This window comes from Cynocephalus volans, chromosome 11 (genome assembly GCF_027409185.1).
Source record: "Cynocephalus volans isolate mCynVol1 chromosome 11, mCynVol1.pri, whole genome shotgun sequence".
In the NCBI taxonomy this organism is placed as follows: Eukaryota; Metazoa; Chordata; class Mammalia; order Dermoptera; family Cynocephalidae; genus Cynocephalus; species Cynocephalus volans.
In genome coordinates this window covers 95,579,028-95,598,874 of record NC_084470.1, presented here as the reverse complement: position 1 = coordinate 95,598,874, position 19,847 = coordinate 95,579,028, and the positions used below count along the sequence as shown (strand labels likewise).

General features: G+C 36.0%; 1 pseudogene; it reads left to right on the top strand.

The window, feature by feature from the left end:
- The first annotated feature begins 204 nt into the window (after nt 1-204).
- LOC134390145 (vomeronasal type-1 receptor 90-like) overlaps nt 205-19,847 on the top strand; it is a 30,409-nt pseudogene continuing 10,766 nt past the window's right edge.

The window sequence follows — 19,847 nt, the reverse complement described above, 5'->3', positions numbered from 1 at the left end:
ATATCACTACAGATGCCATAATCATTAAGAGATAGTTAAGCAGCAAAACAATCAACTAGAAGACCCAAGCACTTGTACTTCCCACAAGAACAGACAAACAATGAATGAACAATTACCTTCTGAGGAAGAAATTAAGGGAGAGTGCCTGAGTACATCAAAGGAGTAAGAACAGCCCTTGTATGCACAGAAATTCAGGATTGCCACATGGAGAATGGAGGAAAACACCTGGCCTTCACCACTCTGTCCCTTAACTGGGAAGATGGCAAACAGGAGGAACTTCTCGCTGGCTGTAAAAAGTAAGCAAAAAGACCCCAGCAGCCCTCTCGACACCAGGGACACCTACAGTCCTCACCACTGTGGATACCTGCATTCCTCACAGGTACTAAACAAAGCTGAAGGAGCTGCCTGGAGCACCCACAGTTGTGATCCCCCAGAGAAGGAGCCAACACTTTGCCTCTTCCTCTGTAGTAAAAGACTTCCTCTATGAAAGCCATTCTGCAAAGTTTGGAAGAGGTAATTTTTTTCCCAGATGTACAGACATCAATGCAGGGAGAGAAGAAACATAAAAAGTAGGGAAATATGACCCCATGAAAGGCACAAAATAACTCTCCAGTAACAAAACCCAAAGTTAAGTAAACCTATGAATTTCCAGAATAAAAATTCAGAATAATGATCTTAAGGAAACTAAATGAGATACAAGAATATACTGATAGACAATTCAATGAAATCGGGAACATAATTCATGGTATGAATGAGAAAATTAACAAAAAATATAGATATTATAAAAAAGAACCAACCAAAGAAATCCTGCAGCTGAAGAACTCAATGAAAGGAAAAAAAAAAAAAAAAAAAAAAAAAACCCGAAATCACCAACAACAGAACAGATCAAGCAGAAAAAAGACTCTCTGAATGTGAAGACAGATCATTTGAAATTATCCAGTCAGAAAACAAAAAGAAAAAAGAATGAAAGAATGTAAAGAAAGCCTAGAGAAATCATGGGATATCTTAAAGCAAACACAATTATCATTATGGGATTTCCAGAAGAACAAGAAGCAGGAAAGGGCATCAAAAGCCTATTTAATGAAATAATAGCTCACAATTTCCCATATCTTGGGAGAGATATGATCATCCAGATACCAGATGTTCAAAGGTTTGCGAATAGATTCAACCAAAAATGTTCTCTCCTGCACATATTATACTAAAATTGTCAAGCGTTGAATAGAAAAGCATCTGGCCACATATAAGAAAATCCCCATTAGAGTAACAGCAGATTCTCAGCAGAAACCTTACATATCAGAATAGAATGGTATGACATATTCTAAGTATGAAAAGGATAATATTGCCAGCCAAGAATGCTATTCCAAGAAAAGTTATGTTTGAAGAATGGAGGATGAATAAAGTATTTCCCAGAGAAGCAAAATTGAAAAAATTTATATTTATTAGACTGGCCTTCCAAGAAATGCTCAGGGGAGCTACAGCAAGAAGCAAAGGAATAATACTACTCTTATGAAAACATGCAAAAGGTAATCAGACACAAAATTGGCAAAAGAAAGAAATCAGACTTTATCAACACATAAAACCACCAAATTACAACGTTAAAAAATATGAGGAAGAAACGAAGGACATATAAAATAACCAGAAAACAATTACAAAATGACAGGCATAAGTCCTCACCTACCAATAAGAACTTTGAATGTAAATGGCATATTTTCGATAATTAAAAGATATAGACTAGCTGAATAGATAAAACAAGATCCAACCATATGCCACCTACAACTAACTCACTTCCCTTATAATGATACACATAGACTGAAAATGAAGGAATGGAAAAAGATTTTCCAAGCAAAAGAAAACCAAAATTGAGCAGGAGTATATACTTACATCAGATAAACAGACTTTAAATCAAAAACTGTAAAAAGAGACAAAGAAGTTTATTATATAATGATAAAAAGATCAATTCAGCAAGAGGATATAACAATTGTATGTGTAACTGCACACAACATTGGAGCATCCTGAGATATACAGCAAATAGTACTAGATCTAAAAGAAGAGATAGATCCCAATACTATAATAGTTGGAATTTCAACATTTCACTCTTAGCATTGGACAGATCATGTAGACAGAAAATCAACCAAAAAATATTGGATTTATACTCCTCTATAGGGAAAAAGGACCTAACAGACATTTTTACAGAATATTTTATCCAACAGCTGCAGAATACACATTCTTCTCATCGGCCTATTCTCCAAGATTGGCCAAATGTTAGGCCACAAAACACATGTCAAGAAATTTTAAATTTTGAAAGCACATCAAATATATTTTCTGAACAAAATGGGATAAAACTAGAAATAAATAATGAATAGAGCTTTGGAATCTGTACTAATACACAGATTAAACAACGTATTCCTAAACAACTAATGAGTTGATCAAGAAATTAAGAAAGAAATCTAAAATTTTTTCTGAAATAAATGAAAATAGAAACACAGCATACCAAAACCTATGGGATAAAGCCAAAGTGGTATTAAGAGGAAAGTTCATAGCAATAAACACCTACATCAAAAATGTAGAAAGGTTTCAAATACACAACCTAGCAATTTATTCAAAAAACTGAAAAAGAAAAAAAATCCAAAATTAGTAGAAGAAAAGAAATAATAATTATCAGAGAAGAAACAGGTGAAATTAAGACTAAAATTATACAGATAATGAACAAAACAAAGTGTTGGATTTTTTTGAAAACATAAACATAATTGACAAACTATTATCTAGACTAACGAAGGAAAAAGAGAAAAGACTCAATTAAGTTCAGACACAAAAAATGAGAAGTGTGGAGTATCTTTAGAGACTATCGTGAACAAGTATCTGCCAACAAATTGAAAAGCCTAGAGAGAAAAATGGATAAATTACTATTTACATATAACTTACCAAAATTGAAGAAATAAGAAATAAAAAATCTTAAGAGACCAATAATGTCTAATGAGATTTAATCAGAAATAAAAAGTCTCCCATCAAAAAAAGCCCAGGACCTGATGGCTTCACTGCTGAATTCTACAAAACAAAGAAGAATTAATACCTATTATCCGCAAACTCTTCGAGAAAATCGAAGAGGAGGAAATTCTCACAAACTCTTTCTCTGTGGCCAGCGTTACCCTGATACCAAGACCAGACGAGGACATACAACAACAACAACAACAACAACAACAACAACAACAAACTATAGGTTAATAATATCCCTGATAAACATAGATTCAAAAATCCTCAACAAAATGCTAGCCCACCAAATTTAACAACACATCAAAAATATTACACATCATGATCAAGTGGGATTTATCTCAAGGATGCAAGGATGATTTAACATACACAAATCAATAAATATATCACATCACCAGAATAAAGGACAAAAACTATTTGATCATCTCAATAAATGAAGAAAAAATCTGACCAAAGAGATGGAAGGATGTTTTTTATAAAACACTGGTGAAAAAAATGAAGAGAACACCAAAAAAATAGAAAAATATTTCAGGTTCATGGATTGGAAGAATTAGTATTGTGAAAATGACCATCCTACTAAAAGTGATAAACAGGTTGAATGTCATCCCTATCAAAATAACAATGACACTCTTCACTGAAGTAGAAAAAAACAATACTAAAATTTGTATGGAACCACAAAGATCCTGAATATCCAAAGAAATCCTGAGTAAAAGGAACTAAGCCAGAAGAGATCCAGCAGTTCTAATAGTCAATCTAGAGCAGAAATACATATAGCGGAATAATATCATTCAGAAGAAATGCTTTCAAAGCCCAAAAGATCGGGAGTAGATAAAAATAGAGAGACACTCACCCACAAACAGCAATGCCAATATTTTCACTTCTTTAAAGAAAAGACATCCAATAGTTCTGGATTATTTTTGTCATTACTTTTTTAATTAAAATGTATTGATTGTACACATTTATGGAATACAGAGTTATATTTCAAAACATGTATATGATGCGTGATGATAAAATCAGAGTAATTAGCATATTCATCATTGTAAAACCTAATTATTTCTTTATGTTGAGAATATTTGATCTCCTCTCTTCTGGCCATTTGATAACATACAGTAAATTGTTGTTAATTATAGATGTCTAGCACTACTCTATACCACTTATTTTTCTTATCTAGCTATAATTTTCTGTCCATTAAACAATCTCTCCCTATCCACCCTCTCCCCTCCCCTTCCGACGACCCACTGATAACCACAATTCTACTATCTGGATCTTTCAAAAACCTGATAACTGTCAAGCACTCTCCAATCACCTTTGCCCACAAAAAAACTCCTTTTCCATTTTCAGAACAGATGTCTCAAACTGAAATGGTGCAACAGTGGTTTGGGAATTTGCAAATAAATACTCATTTCACAAAATCTACTGAGATTAGCCCAAATGAGATATCCAAGGCCATCCACATTTGCAAAAGTACATACCAAGAAATGCCTGGAATGATATAAGAGCAAAAACAAAACATAACAAAAAAGCCACCTCTGATGTTTCTGATAATTCACATTCTGTAAAATAGTTGAATATTATGATCATGTTTGAGTAGAATGATCGTGAATAGTGCTGCATCTCCAAAACAGGCACTGATGCTTAATCCTTCTGTGATTGTAAATGAAGGACTTGACCTTACAGCTATAGCTTTTGGAACAAACATCTTTTCTAGTGTCTAAAAGATTGTCTTTCTGTTATTGGCACAATTTTTTTTTTTTTTTAGATAATTCATTATACATACATGTGGGGTAAAATGTCGATTTTCAATAATTGTGTACAATGTATGATGGTTAGATCAGGATAGTTAGCTTATTCATCATTACAATATGCAAAATTCTTTGTGTCCGTTCACCAATTCCTCATTTGACCCCCTCCTTCTCTCTCTCCCCTCCCCTTTTCTACCTCTAGTAACCACAGTTCTTTTCTCTACTTCTAAAAGTTCAAAGTATTACTGTGATTATTGTTTCTTTCTTTCTCTCTCTGTCTCTATTGTTTATTTATGGATTCAGCTCCTGGTTATGAATGAGAACATGTGGTATTTCTCTTTCTCTACTTGGGTTGTTTCACTTAGGATAATTTTCCCCAGGCTCATCCATGTTGCCGCAAATGGTAGAATTTCATTCTTTTTTTATGGCTGAATAGTATTCCATTGTGTATATATACCACAATTTCCTTTTCCAGTCATCCATCAATGGACATTTAGGTTGGTTCCACTGCCTGAATGTAGTAAACAGGGCTTCAATAAAAATGGGAGTGCAGGTATCCCTTCCACCTGATGATTTCCAGTCCTCTAGATATATCCCCAGTAGTGGGATTCTGGGTCATATGGTAGTTCTATCTTTAATTGTTTGAGGAATCTCCATACTGTTCTCCAAAATGGCTGTATTAATTTACAGTCCTACCAACAGTGCAGAAGGGTTCCTCTTTCTCCACATCCTCACCAGCATTTGCTTTTCTCTGTCTTTTTTATAATATCCAGTCTGATTGGGGTGAGGTAATATTTCAAAGTGGTTTTCATTTGCAATTTCCTAATGCTTAGTGGTGTCGAGCATTTTTTCATGTACCTGCTGCCACTTGTATGTCTTCCTTTGAGAAATGTTTATTCAACTCCTGTGTCTATTTTTTAAATTGGATTATTTGTTTGTTTGTTTTTCTGTAAAGTTGAGCTCTTTGTATATTGTGGATATTAATCTTTTGTTGGATGCATAATTTGCAATTATTTTCTCCCATTCTGTAGTTTGTCTTTTCACACTGTTAATTATTTCCTTTGCTGTGCAGAAGCTCTTTAGTTTGATATAATCCCATTTGTTTATTTTTTCTTTTGTTTCCTGTGCTTTGGGGGTATTATTCATAAAGTCTTTGCCCAATCCTAAGTCCTGTAGTGTTTCCCCTATGTTTTCTTCTAGGAGTTTCAAAGTTTCAGGTCTTAAGTAAACAGATATGATGTGGGGGGGGAGGGGAGAGAGGAACAGGGGAAGAGGAATGGGTAAAGGGTCACGAAAATCAACTACAACGTATATTGAGAAGTTAAAATTTCAAAAAATAAAAAATTTAAATAAGAAAGAAAGAATAATTAATTAATTAATTAATTAATTAATATATATATTTAAAAAATTAAGTTTCAGGTCTTATATTTAAGTCTTTATTCCATTTTGAGTTGATTTTGGTATATGTTGAGAGATATGGATCAAGTTTCATTCTTCTACATATGGATATCCAGTTTTCCCAGCACCATTAATTGAAGAGGCAGTCTTTCCCCAAGTATATGTTCTTGGTACCCTTGTCAAAGATCAGTTGGCTTTAAATATGTGCATTGATTTCTAGTTCTCTATTCTGTTCCATTGGTCCATGTGTCTGTTTTTATGCCAGTACCATGCTGTTTTTTGTCACTATAGATTTGTGATATAGTTTGAAGTCAGGAAGTGTTATGCCTCTGGCTTTACTTTTTTTGCTCGGGATTGCTTTGGCTATTCAGTGTCTTTTGTTGTTCCATATGAATGTTAGGATTGCTTTTTCTATTTCTATGAAGAATGTCCTTGATATTTTGATGGGGATTACACTGAATCTATAGATGGCTTTGGGTAGTATGACATTTTCACTACATTGATTCTTCTAATCCATGAACAAGGAATGTCTTTCCATCTTTTGGTGTCTTCTTTAATTTCTTTCAGTAGTGATTTGTAGTTCTCATTGTAGAGATTTTTTTCATCCTTGGTTAGATTTCTTCCTAGATATTTTATTTTATTATTATTATTATTATTATTATTATTATTATTATTATTATTAGTGACTATTGTAAATGGGCTTGCTCTTGATCTCTTTTTCTTCTAGTTTGCTGTTAGAGTATAAAGCTACTACTGACTTTTTTATATTGATTTTGTATCCTGTGACCTTACTGGGTTCATTTATGAGCTCTAAGAATTTTTTGGTAGGGTCTCTTAGGTATTCTATATATAGAATCATGTCATCTGTGAACAGGGACATTTTGATTTCATTTTTCCTTTTCGGATGCTCTTTATTTCTTTCTCTTGCCTAATTATTCTGGCAAGTACTTCCATTATGATGTTAAATAGGAGTGGTTAGAGTGGGCATCCTTGTCTTGTTCCTGATCTTAAAGGAAAAGCTTTCAGCTTTTCCACATTCAGGATAATACTGGCAGTGGGTTTATCATATATGGCTTTTATTATGTTGAGATCCCTTCCTTCTATACCTAATTTGTTGAGAGTCTTTATCATGAAGGACTGTTGAATTTTTTCAAATGCTTTCTTCTCATCTATTGAGATGATCATATGGGTTCTATTCTTGATTTTGTTGATGTGGTGTATTACATTTATTGATTTGCGTATGTTGAACCATTCTTGCATTCCTGGGATGAATCCCACTTGATCATGGTGTATAATCTTTTCGATGTGTTGCTTTAGTCTGTTTGCTAGTATTCTGTTGAGGATTTTAGCATCTAAATTCATCAAGGATATTGGTCTGTAGTTTTCTTTTTTTGTTGTATCTTTGTCTGGTTTTGGTATCAGGGTGATGCTGGCTTCATAGAATGAATTTGGCAGAATGGTTCTGTTTCAATCTTTTGGAATAGTTTGAAAAGAACTGGTATTAATTCCTCCTTAAAGATTTGGTAGAATTCAACAGTGAAGCCATACGGTCCTGGGCTTTTCTTTGTTGGAAGATTTCTGATTACTACTTCAATCTCATTGCCCATTATTAGTCTGTTCAGTTTTTCTGTGTCTTCTTGGCTCAGTCTGGTACTTTGTATGTGTCCAGAAATGTATCCATTTCCTCCAGACTTTAAAATTTTTTGGTGTATAGCTCTACATAGTAATCTCTAATGATTCTTTGTATTTCTGTTGTATCTGTTGTGATATCACCTTTTTCATTTCTGATTTTTGTTATTTGGGTCTTCTCTCTTCTTTTTTAGTTAGTCTGGCTAGTGGTTTTTCTATTTTGCTTATATTCTCAAAAAACCAACTTTTTGTTTTAATGATCTTTTGTATCATATTTTTGATCTGTATTTCATTTAGTTCAGCTCTGATTTTAATTATTTCTTTCTGTCTACTAACTTTGGGATTGAATTGTTCTTGATTTTCTACTTTTTGAGCTGTAATTTTAAGTTGTTTATTTGAAGTCTTTCTGTTCTCTTGATGTAAGCATTTATTGCAATAAACTTTTCTCTTACTACTACTTTTACATTATCCCATAGGTTTTGGTATGATGTGTTGTTATTATTATTAGTTTTGAGAAATTTTTTCATTTCTTTTTTAATACATCTAGCCAATCGATGTCTTTTGAGTGGAGAGTTCAATCCATTAACATTTAGAGCTGCTATTTAAACATATTGTCTAATTCCTGTCATTTAATTGCCTTTGTGTGGCTGTTTTAAGTATATTTTGTTCTTTTCTTTCTGTTTTCTGACTTTGGAGTTTGTTGGTTTTTCGAGGTGGTACAATATAGTTTTTTTCCTCTTTCTCATTTGCCTATGTGTTCTATCAGTGGGATTTGTTCTTCCTAGTGTATTCATGGTTGTAATTATTATTATTATTGTTATTTTTTATCATTTTTAAGATTCTGGATGCAGGATTCTTTCGAATATTTCATGCAAGGCTGTCTGTGTGGTAGTGAACTCCCATAATTTTTGTTTGTCTGGGAAATACACTATTTCTTCTGCATTTCTGAAGGATAACATTGCTGGGTATAGCATACTCGATTGGCAATTTTTATCTTTCAGTATTTTGAAAATATCACCCCATTTTCTTCTGGCCTGAAAGGTTTCAGTTGAGAAATCTGCTGTTAGTCTGCTCCCTTATAGTTGACATGACACTTTTCTCTTGCTGCTTTTAGAATTCTCTCTTTGTCTTTAAGCTTTGCCAGTTTGACCATAATGTGTCCTGGACAGCATCTTTTTGGATTGAATCTATTTGGGAATCTTTGGGCTTCCTGGATCTGAAGGTCTGCATCTCTCACTATACCTGGGAAGTTTTCTGTCATTACTTCCTTGCATAGGTTTTCAATGCCTATTCCTTTCTCCTCTCTTTCTGGAATACGCATGATTCAGATGTTTGTGCACTTGAGGTTGTCTGCTAACTCTTGTAGATTTTCTTCACTTTTTAAAATTCTTTTTTCCTTTTTTTTTTTTAAATTTTTCGTCTACCTGGGTTATTTCATAAAGACCATCTTTGAGATTAAAATTCTTTCTTCTGCTTGCTCTAGCCTGCTGCTCAAGCTTTCTGTTCTGTCTTTTATTTCATTGAGTGAACCCTTCAGTTCTAGCAGTTCTGTTATGTTGTCTTTTAAGGTATTAATCTCTTTGTAAATTTCCTCCTTCATGTCCTGAGTATGTTTTCTTGTTTCATTGTGTTCTCTAATTGATTCTTCTCTTATCTCTTTGAGTTTTCTTAAGATCAGTGCTTGGAATTCCTTTCAGATATCTCCAGGGTTTCCTGCTCTATAGGGTCTGGTACTTGAGAATTACCATATTCCTTTAATGGTGTCATATCTTCTTGTCTATTTGTAGTTCTAGTATTTTTTCACTGATGTTTGGTCATCTGGTAAGACACTTGTTTCTTCTATTACTCTGGAGTGGACTATGAAGGGAAAGACTTCCCTCTCTATTTGTAGGCTCTGCTGGTGACTTTTCTTGTATCAATGCAGTTGACTGGGTGGTGGGCTTCCTTGGCTCCTGTTTGGTAGGTGAGGTGTCCTCTCTGGGGCTCAAGCAGGAGTGTGTGGGCCTGTGGCTGCTTTAGTAGTCAGCCACACAGGAGACTGCAGTCACCTGGGTGCTGGCTCAGTCAATGTGCAGTCCCCTCTTGGGCTCAGGTGGGCCTGAGCAGGCCTGTGGCTGTGTCAGGAATTGCCCACATGGGAGCCTGCACTCAACTGGGCAGAAGCTCAGTTGGTGTCCAGCGCTCATTGTAGTTTTGATTTGCATTTCCCTGATGACTAGTGATGTTGAACTTTTTTTTTTCTCATACACCCATTGGACATTTCTGTGTCTTCTTTTGAGAAGTTTTATTGAGGTCTTTTGCCCATTTTTAATAGGGTTATTTGTTTTCTTTCTATTGAGTACTAGCCAGAACAATTAGGCAAGAGAAGGAATTAAAAGGCATCCAAATTAGAAAAAAGGAAGTTCAATTGTCCCTGTTTGTAGGCAACTTGATCTTATATGCAGAAATCCCTAAACACCCTATCAAAAAACTGTTAGAACTAATAAACAAATTCAGTAAAGATTCAGGATACAAAATCAACACACAAAACATCAGTAGTGATTCTATATACTAATAGCAAACTATTTTTAAAAATCCCCTCCCCCAATTCCATTTGCAATGGAAATTTTTAATGTACAGGGATACTGTGGGAGCCAAGCAATGGGATACACAACCCAGCCATTATTGAGAAATGTTGACACTAGGGACAGAGTTGGTGTGTAAAGATGAATTTAAGCATTAAAGAATAAAAAAAAAGCTGCATCAGGATTAATCCACATACTTTAAGGGTGAAAGGAGTGTTTTTGAGATTGATGAAGGCAGCAATCAATACTTGTGATAAAGAATTTTCCTAGCTTTTCTCTTCAGACATTTGCTACATGCTTCTTTTCACCAGAAGATAAATATAAACAACAAACTTTACCCTTTTATTGCCATAAGAAATGCCTTTCTCTCTGAATTTGGCATGGGGATCTTCACCAACACCCTCCTTCGTCTCTTCCATGTCCTCGCATTCCTTCTTGAGCACAGAACCAAGGCCACCAATCTCACCAACAACCACTTAGTTATGCTGTTTTCTGTGGGTTTCATGGCTACAAATATTTTAGGGTCTCAGGATTTGGGGGATGACATCGAGTGTAAGGCAGTTCTGTACTTGCACAGGTTGATGCGGGGCCTCTCCATCTGCACCACCTGCCTGCTGAGTGCCCTCTGGGCCATCACCCTCAGCCCCAGGAGCACCTGTTTGGCAAATTTTAAACATAAATGCTCACATCAAAACCCATGTGTCTTTCTCTTCCTGTGGGTCTTCAATATGTCCATTAGTAGTCACTTCATAATTTCCACTATTTCTACCCAAAATATGACTTCAGCCTATCTAAGGCTTGTCACTGAATTCTGCTCTCATTGGCCCCTGAGTTACTTCCTTGAGTACATATTTTTCACACTAGTGACCTTCTGGGATGTCTCCTTTGTGGGGCTCATGGCCATCTGTAGTGGATACATGACGATTCTCTTGTAAAGGCATAAGAGGCAGGACCAAGCATCTCCACAGCACCCACCTGAAAACAGGGCCACCCAGATCATTCTTCTGCTCATGAGTTTCTTTGTGATCATGTAGCTTTTAAATTGTATTGTCTCCTACTCCTGAAGAATGTTATGATATAATGACCCATCTTGCCTGGGTGTCCAGTTGCTTGCGGGCAGTGTCTATGCCACCATCAGTCCTTTGGTGCTCATCAGAACTGAAAAATTAATGATCAAGTTCTTAAAATCCTTTCTCGAGAAGGACAGTAAATGATTAATTATTTGTTGATGGATAACTGCTCTTCAGATGAACCAGCACACTGTATATAAAATGATTAATCATAGCTCACAGGATATATATGTCTACATATGTGTACATTATATATTTAACTTTGTATGAATAAATGCTTAAATACTGGCTATGTACAAGGTCAGAGAAAATCTCTACACATCCCATAAAACAAAACGTTTACAGGATTTATTATCTAGGCATAATTTAATAACATCAGCAAATAACAACAAAAAGAAAACAAGTAAAAATAATACATATACAAGGGTACTTCAAAAAGTTCACGGATATTTATTAGGTGTAGGTGAAATGGCAGACTAGAGGTGCATGGGGTACCTTACTGCCACAGGAAAAGACCAGAACAAGGAACAGACAGCTAAATAATGAATAGAGCATTGGTGGGAGAGCATAGGAAGGTAGCAGAAGTCTGAGGTCTCTGTGGAGCACAAAAATCCAGGAGGGTGGCATAGAGAGGAGAAAGAAGCACATGGCTTCAACTGCCACACCTCCAACACCTGAATTGCACAGGAGGAATTTTCCCTTGTGGCAAAAAGAATCTGCTCAGCCATGATCACTTCTTAGTGTTAATCTTCCTCTCTTGCTCATACCCTGACCTGCCACCACCACCTTGGCAGATAACATTAAAGAGAATGAACTCCTGGAACTGAAGAGTGCTGCAGTGGCTGCAGCCCATCTACCTGCATGGCAGTCCATTCAACTCCTAGCCACTGCCACTGCTGATCACAGCCAGTACTGCCCAGCCCCAGAGTGCTGCAGCTGCTGCCATGCATCTCCCTGCACAGCAACCCACTCTGCTTCCCACCGACATCCAGCCTGGGTGCCACCAGCTCCACCTTGCCAAGATCCAGGTGTTCCTGTGTTTTACCAGGAAAGAGGAAAGAGATGATCAAGTGCAGCCCTACACATCCAGTAGTGAGAACTACTTGTGGGGCCCACAAGACTGCATTGGCCCAGGGAGGGACATGTGTGCAGCCACCAAAAAGAAGTGAGTGAGTGCCACCCAATGACTCAGCTGCCCAACCCACAGGGAAAATTGCACTTCTCCCATGGTTGCATGTCTGGTGGTGGAAATATTCTCACAGCCCACACAACTGCATTGACCCTGGGAGGGTCATGTGTAGAGCCAATGGTGAGACCGGAAACTCAGGATAGCCAAATAGAGTATACAAGAAAATTTCCAGCCACCACCACCCCATCCCCCAACCAGTAGACAGAAGGAGCCAGGAAGAATGAGGAAAGAGAATTCCTGTGCTTGCAAATGAGGAAAAAGAAACCCCACCAAGTGTCACCATTCAAGCTGAGGAGCTTCAGTACAACTCAGTGCACCTATCAAGGTCATGGAACACTAGCTGGAGTGCCAGCAAGTCCAACCAGGGTCACCCACCTCAGCCAAGGAGCAACAGGATACCCAAGCTCTTCTCCTAAGAATTCGAGATCAATTTCTGGTAATGGGTATGCCTCCAGTATGAATCTGGCCCTCACATCATGGGCATGAGGGGTGACAATCAGCTTTGTACTTCACGAATATTCTTAATAAAATAAAATAAAATAATAATAATAATAAATATAAGAACTCGAGATCTCATACACATCCTCAATGACTAAACATGATGTCACTCACTTCAGCAAGGAAACAGAGTGTCCCAGTGCCTAGTACATGAAGGCACTCACAGACAACTCTGATGTTAAGCACAACTGAAGTAACAACATGGAGAATACACTACTGCATCTACCCAGAACCAAAACTAGAATACCCTACCCAATGGTCAATATAAAAGACATCTACAGGAGGGAGTTTCTCTCTCCTCAAAAGCCTCTCCAGAGTAATAGAAAAAGCAACTGCTCTGCCAGATGACCAGACATCAATGCAGGGATACCAGAAATACAGAAAAAGAAGAAAATATGACACTACCAAAGGGATACAGTAATTCTCTAGTACCAGACCCCAAATAGCAGCAAACCTTTTTTTAAAAAAATTATTTATTATAAACATATTATTATTACAAATTGTGGTTTTCCTTTATGCCCTTTACCCAGCCTGTCCCTCCCCAAACCTCCCCGCACTGCCTCACTCCCATCTCTAATATTCTGAAAGTTCAAGGAATTGTCTTTTCTTTCTTTCTTTCTTTCTTTTTCTTTCTTTCTTTCTTTCTTTCTTTCTTTCTTTCTTTCTTTCTTTCTTTCTTTCTTTCTTTCTTTCTTTCTTTCTTTCTCTCTCTCTCTCTCTCTCTCTCTCTCTCTCTCTCTCTCTCTCTCTCTCTCTCTCTTTCTTTCTTTCTTAGCACTTAGTTATAAGTGAGAACATCAGGTATTTCTCTTTCCTTGTCTGGCTTATTTCACTTAATGTAATTTTCTCCAGACTCATCCATGTTACTGCAAATGGCAGAATTTCATTCTTTTTCATGGGTGAGTAGTCTTCCATTGCATATATATACCACATTTTCCTTATCCAGTCATCCACCAACAGACATTTAGGTTGGTTCCATACTTTGGCTATTGTAAATAGAGCTGCAATGAACATGGGAGTGCATGTATCATTTTGACATGATGATTTCTGCTCATTTGGGATATACGCCCAGTAGTGGGATTTCTTTATCATATGGTAGTTCTATCTGTAATTGTTTCAGGAACCTTCATTAGCAGGAAACCTTTGAAATGACTGAAAAGGAATTCCAAGCAACAATCTTAAGGCAATTCAATGTGATACAAGAAGACTCACATAGATGACACAACAAAATGAGAAAAACAATCCAGAATATAAAGGAAGAAATTTACAAAGAGATAGATAACTTAAAAAAGAATATAGCCGAACTCCTGGAACTTAAGGATTCATTAAGGAAATTAAAAATATAACTAGGAGCTTAAGCAACAGGCTAAAGCAAGCAGAAAAAAGAATTTCTGATCTCAAAGACAGGCTTTTTGAAATAATTCAGGTGGACCAAAAAAAAAGTAAAAAAGAATTTTAAAAAATGAAGAAAATCTATGAGAGCTATCAGACAACTTTAATCTACAAGCTTCCAAATAATGAGTGTTCCAGAAGGGGAGGAGAAAGGAAAAGGCATTGAAAACCTATTCAATAAAATAATAATGGAAAACTTTTCAGGTATTGGGAGTGATAAGGACTTCCAGATACAGGAGTCTCAAAGATCATCAAACAGATTCAATCCAAAAAGAGCTTCCTTGAGACACATTATACACAAACTGTCAAAAGTCAAAGACAGAGAGAATCCTAAAAAAAGCAAGAGAAAAGTGTCAGCTCACCAATAGGGGAGTCCCCATCAGACTAACAGCAGATTTCTCAGCAGAACCTTTCAGGCTAGAAGAGAATGTGATGATACATTCAGAGTACTAAAAGAAAAGAACTGCCAGCCAAGAATACCATACTGAGAAAAACTGTTCTTCAGAAATGAAGGGGAAATAGTGTATTTCCAAGACAAAAAAAACCATGGGGTTCACCACCACATGAACAGCCCTACAAGAAATCCTCATTAGAGACTATATAAACAACTATATGCCAACAAATTTGAAAATCTTGAGGAAATGGATAAGTTTCTGGACACATACAAACCACCAAGACTAAACCAAACAGAAATACAAAATCTGAACAGGCCATAATAAGCAATGAGATTGAAGCAGTAATTAGCAATCTTTCAACAAAGAAAAGCCCAGGACTGGAAGGCTTCACTGCTGAATTCTGCCAAACCTTTAAAGAATAACTAATATCAATCCATTTCAAACTATTCAAAACACAGGTCATTCAACCAAACTCATTCTATGAGGCCAGCATCATCCTGATACTAAAATCAGACAAAGACACAACAACAACAAAAAAGAAAACTACAGGCCAATATCCTTTATGAACATAGATGCAAAACTCTCGAGTATATATTAGGAAACAGAATTCAACAGCACATCAAAAAAACAATGCACCATGATCAAGTGGGATTATCCCAGGGATGAAAGAATGTTTTAACACAAAAATCAATAAATGTGATACACCACATTAGCAAAATCAAGAACAAAAACCATATGATCATCTCAATGATGCAGAAAAAGAATTCGACAAAATTCAACATCCATTCAGGATGAAGACCCTCAATAAATTAGGTATAGAAAGAAAGTCCATATATGACAAACCAACCACCAACATCACCCTGAGTGGGGAAAAGTTGAATGCTTTTCCCTTAAGAACAGGAACAAGACAAGTATGCCCACTTTTACCACTCCTATTTAACATAGTATTGGAAGTACTAGACAGAGCAATCAGGCAAGAGAAAGAAATAAAGGGCATCCAGATAGGAAAAGATGAAAGCAAATTATCCCTATTTGCAGAGGACATGATTCTATACATAGAAAAAACTAAAGACTCTACCAAAAATCTCTTAGAGCTGATAAATGAACTCAGTAAAGTTGCATGATACAAAATCAATACACAAAAATAAGTAGCGTTCATATACACCAACAACAATCTACCAAAAAAAGAAACCAAGAAAGCAAGCCCATTTACAATAGCTACCAAAAAATTTAAATACCTAGGAATTAATTTAACCAAGGAAATGAAAGACCTCTACAATGAGAACTACAAAACACTGATGACAGAAAACAAAAGAAGACACCAAAAGATGGTAAGACATTCTGTGTTCATGGATTGGAATAAGTATTGTTGTGAAAATGTCCATACTATCCAAAGCAATCTACAGATTCAGTGCAATTCCCATCAAAGTACCAATGACATTCTTCACAGAAATAGAAAAAAACAATCCTAACATTCATTTGGAACAACAAAACACCCTAAATAGCCAAGGCTAATAGAATTAAAAGATAATATGAATCTTTACATGAACTTTTTGAAGTACCCTCATACTTGCAAACTATATAAACCCTTATGAAAAACCTATAGATTATATATAAACTCAAAAATAAAGTAAGCAAAGAGAGGCACAATAGAACATAAATTCAAATCTTTCCTACTACATGTGACCTTTGGAAACCAGAAGGTTAAAAATTCTAACCATTGAAGAATCCCCTTACTATTATGACAATTGTGGTGTTCAAATTGTGGTGTTCAGTTTTAACACTGTAATCAAATCCTTAAAAATATTATTGTTATAACACAATACTAGAAACAACACAGAATACAAGCATCACAAAGTCATGATTTCTCACAAAACAAGCTTTTTTTCTGTAATACATTATCTTTGTGATTGAGTCTGAGGACCTTGTTTCTCACATATATAATGTGGATATTGTTGCTCTGGGAGATACCACAGAGTAGTAAGTCTGAAAATCTCCTGCTCTAAAGTCTGGATTAATTAAGACAAATGCCCCTGTAAATACCTAGTAATGTTTACCAAGTAAATCTAATCAGAGCATTCAAATATAAAGAATAATTTAAGACCAGATTAATCTGCAAACTGGAAAGCCTGAGCTGCCCTTGAGGCATTTAGTGATAACTCAGATGATTGATATTTACCTGGTCTGCCAGGGCAGGGCACAAGCCTTAGGCCCACAGCAGGTGGGAAGTTGGAATAAAGAGGCAACACTAAGTATGACATTTAAGGAAAGTGTAGAGTAGATAAAATGTGACAAGTGGCAAAGGAGACATTGGAAACCAGTCCCTCCCTGCCTTGGATCTGGTTGTGACAAAGGTTTCCCTTCTTATTAGTTTGGACTTCAAATTTAACAAATGCATGTGATTCAGAATATCTCATCTCAAAGGGCATCCAGATTGGAAAAGATGAAGTCAAACTGTCCCTGTTTGCAGATGACATGATCCTATATATCGAACAGCCTAAAACCTCTACAAAAAAACTGTTGGAATTGATAAATGATTTCAGCACAGTAGCAGGATACAAAATCAACACACAAAAATCAGTAGCATTTCTTTTCTCCAATAGTGAACATGCAGAAGGAGAAATCAAGAAAGCCTGCCCATTTACAATAGCCACCAAAAAAATAAAATACTTAGGAATTGATTTAACCAAGGAGGTGAAAAATCTCTATAATGAGAACTACAAACCACTGCTGAGAGAAATTAGAGAGGATACAAGAAGATGGAAAGATATCCCATGCTCTTGGATTGGAAGAATCAACATAGTGAAAATGTCCATACTACCCAAAGTGATATACAAATTCAATGCAATCCCCATCAAAATTCCAAAGACATTTTTCTCAGAAATGGAAAAAACTATTCAGACATTTATATGGAACAATAAAAGACCACGAATAGCCAAAGCAATGCTCAACCAAAAAAATAAAGCTGGAGGCATAACACTACCTGACTTTAAGCTATACTACAAAGCTATAATAACCAAAACAGTATGGTACTGGCATAAAAACAGACACACTGACCAATGGAATAGAATAGAGAATCCAGAAATCAACCCTCACACTTACTGCCATCTGATCTTTGACAAAGGCACCAAGCCTATTCACTGGGGAAGGGACTGCCTCTTCAGCAAGTGGTGCTGGGATAACTGGATATCGTTATGCAGGAGAATGAAACTAGATCCATACCTCTCACCATATACTAAAATCAACTCAAAATGGATTAAGGATTTAAATATACACCCTGAGACAATAAAACTTCTTAAAGAAAACATAGGGGAAACACTTCAGGAAATAGGACTGGGCACAGACTTCATGAATACGACCCCAAAAGCACGGGCAACCAAAGGAAAAATAAACAAATGGGATTATATCAAACTAAAAAGCTTCTGCACAGCAAAAGAAACAATTAAAAGAGTTAAAAGACAACCAACAGAGTGGGAGAAAATATTTGCAAAATATACATCTGACAAAGGATTAATATCCAGAATATATAAGGAACTCAAACAACTTTACAAGAAGAAAACAAGCAACCCAATTAAAAAATGGGCAAAAGAGCTAAGTAGGCATTTCTCTAAGGAAGATATCCAAATGGCCAACAGACATATGAAAAAATGCTCAACATCACTCAGCATCCGGGAAATGCAAATCAAAACCACATTGAGATACCATCTAACCCCAGTTAGGATGGCTAAAATCCAAAAGACTCTGAACGATAAATGCTGGCGAGGCTGCGGAGAAAAAGGAACTCTCATACATTGTTGGTGGGACTGCAAAATGGTGCAGCCTCTATGGAAAATGGTATGGAGGTTCCTTAAACAATTGCAAATAGATCTACCATACGACCCAGCCATCCCACTGTTGGGAATATACCCAGAGGAATGGAAATCATCAAGTCGAAGGTATACCTGTTCCCCAATGTTCATCGCAGCACTCTTTACAATAGCCAAGAGTTGGAACCAGCCCAAATGCCCATCATCAGATGAGTGGATACGGAAAATGTGGTACATCTACACAATGGAATACTACTCAGCTATAAAAACGAATGAAATACTGCCATTTGCAACAACATGGATGGACCTCGAGAGAATTATATTAAGTGAAACAAGTCAGGCACAGAAAGAGAAATACCACATGTTCTCACTTATTGGTGGGAGCTAAAAATTAATATATAAATTCACACACACACATACAAACATACACACACAAACCGGGGGGGGGGAAGAAGATATAACAACCACAATTATTTGAAGTTGATACAACAAACAAACAGAAAGGACATGGTTGGGGGGAGGGGGGAGGGAGAAGGGAGGGAGGTTTTGGTGATGGGGAGCATTAATCAGCTACAATGTATATCGACAAAATAAAATTTAAAAAAAAAAAAAAAAAAAAAAAAAAGAATATCTCATCTCAACTTGTTAGTCCTCAAGAGCAAGGAAGAGGCAAATAATAATTCATTCTCAAAAAATTTCCAAGTGTAAAATCAGCTATATGTCAGTGCAAAATCTAAATTTTCAGAACATTCAAAAATCTAATTTCTGTAGAAATGAAAGAAGAAAGAACTAGGTCTCTAACAGTCCATATACTGAAATAGCCATTTACGCGATATAAGCATGACAAATATTTAGAAATAAGTATGTGACTTAAAACATAAGCAAAAATTAAACAGCTATAAAAATAACTGTAAACATAGTTCTAGAAAATTCTATAAATTCTAGAAATGAAATGAAAATTTTAAAAACTTAAATTAAAACTCAATGGAAGAGTTCTAGTTCTGCTATGGTGGAACACGTTCCTCTTGCTGATTATAGCTAAAATCTTTGGACAGCATGTAAAAGACAATGACCTGAGGACTTTGAAAAGTAAACAAAAGCAGACATTGCAGAAGGAGAAAAAATATTCTGATGCATCCTATATGGGGCTTAGTTTCCCATTTCTCTTCTTTCGTG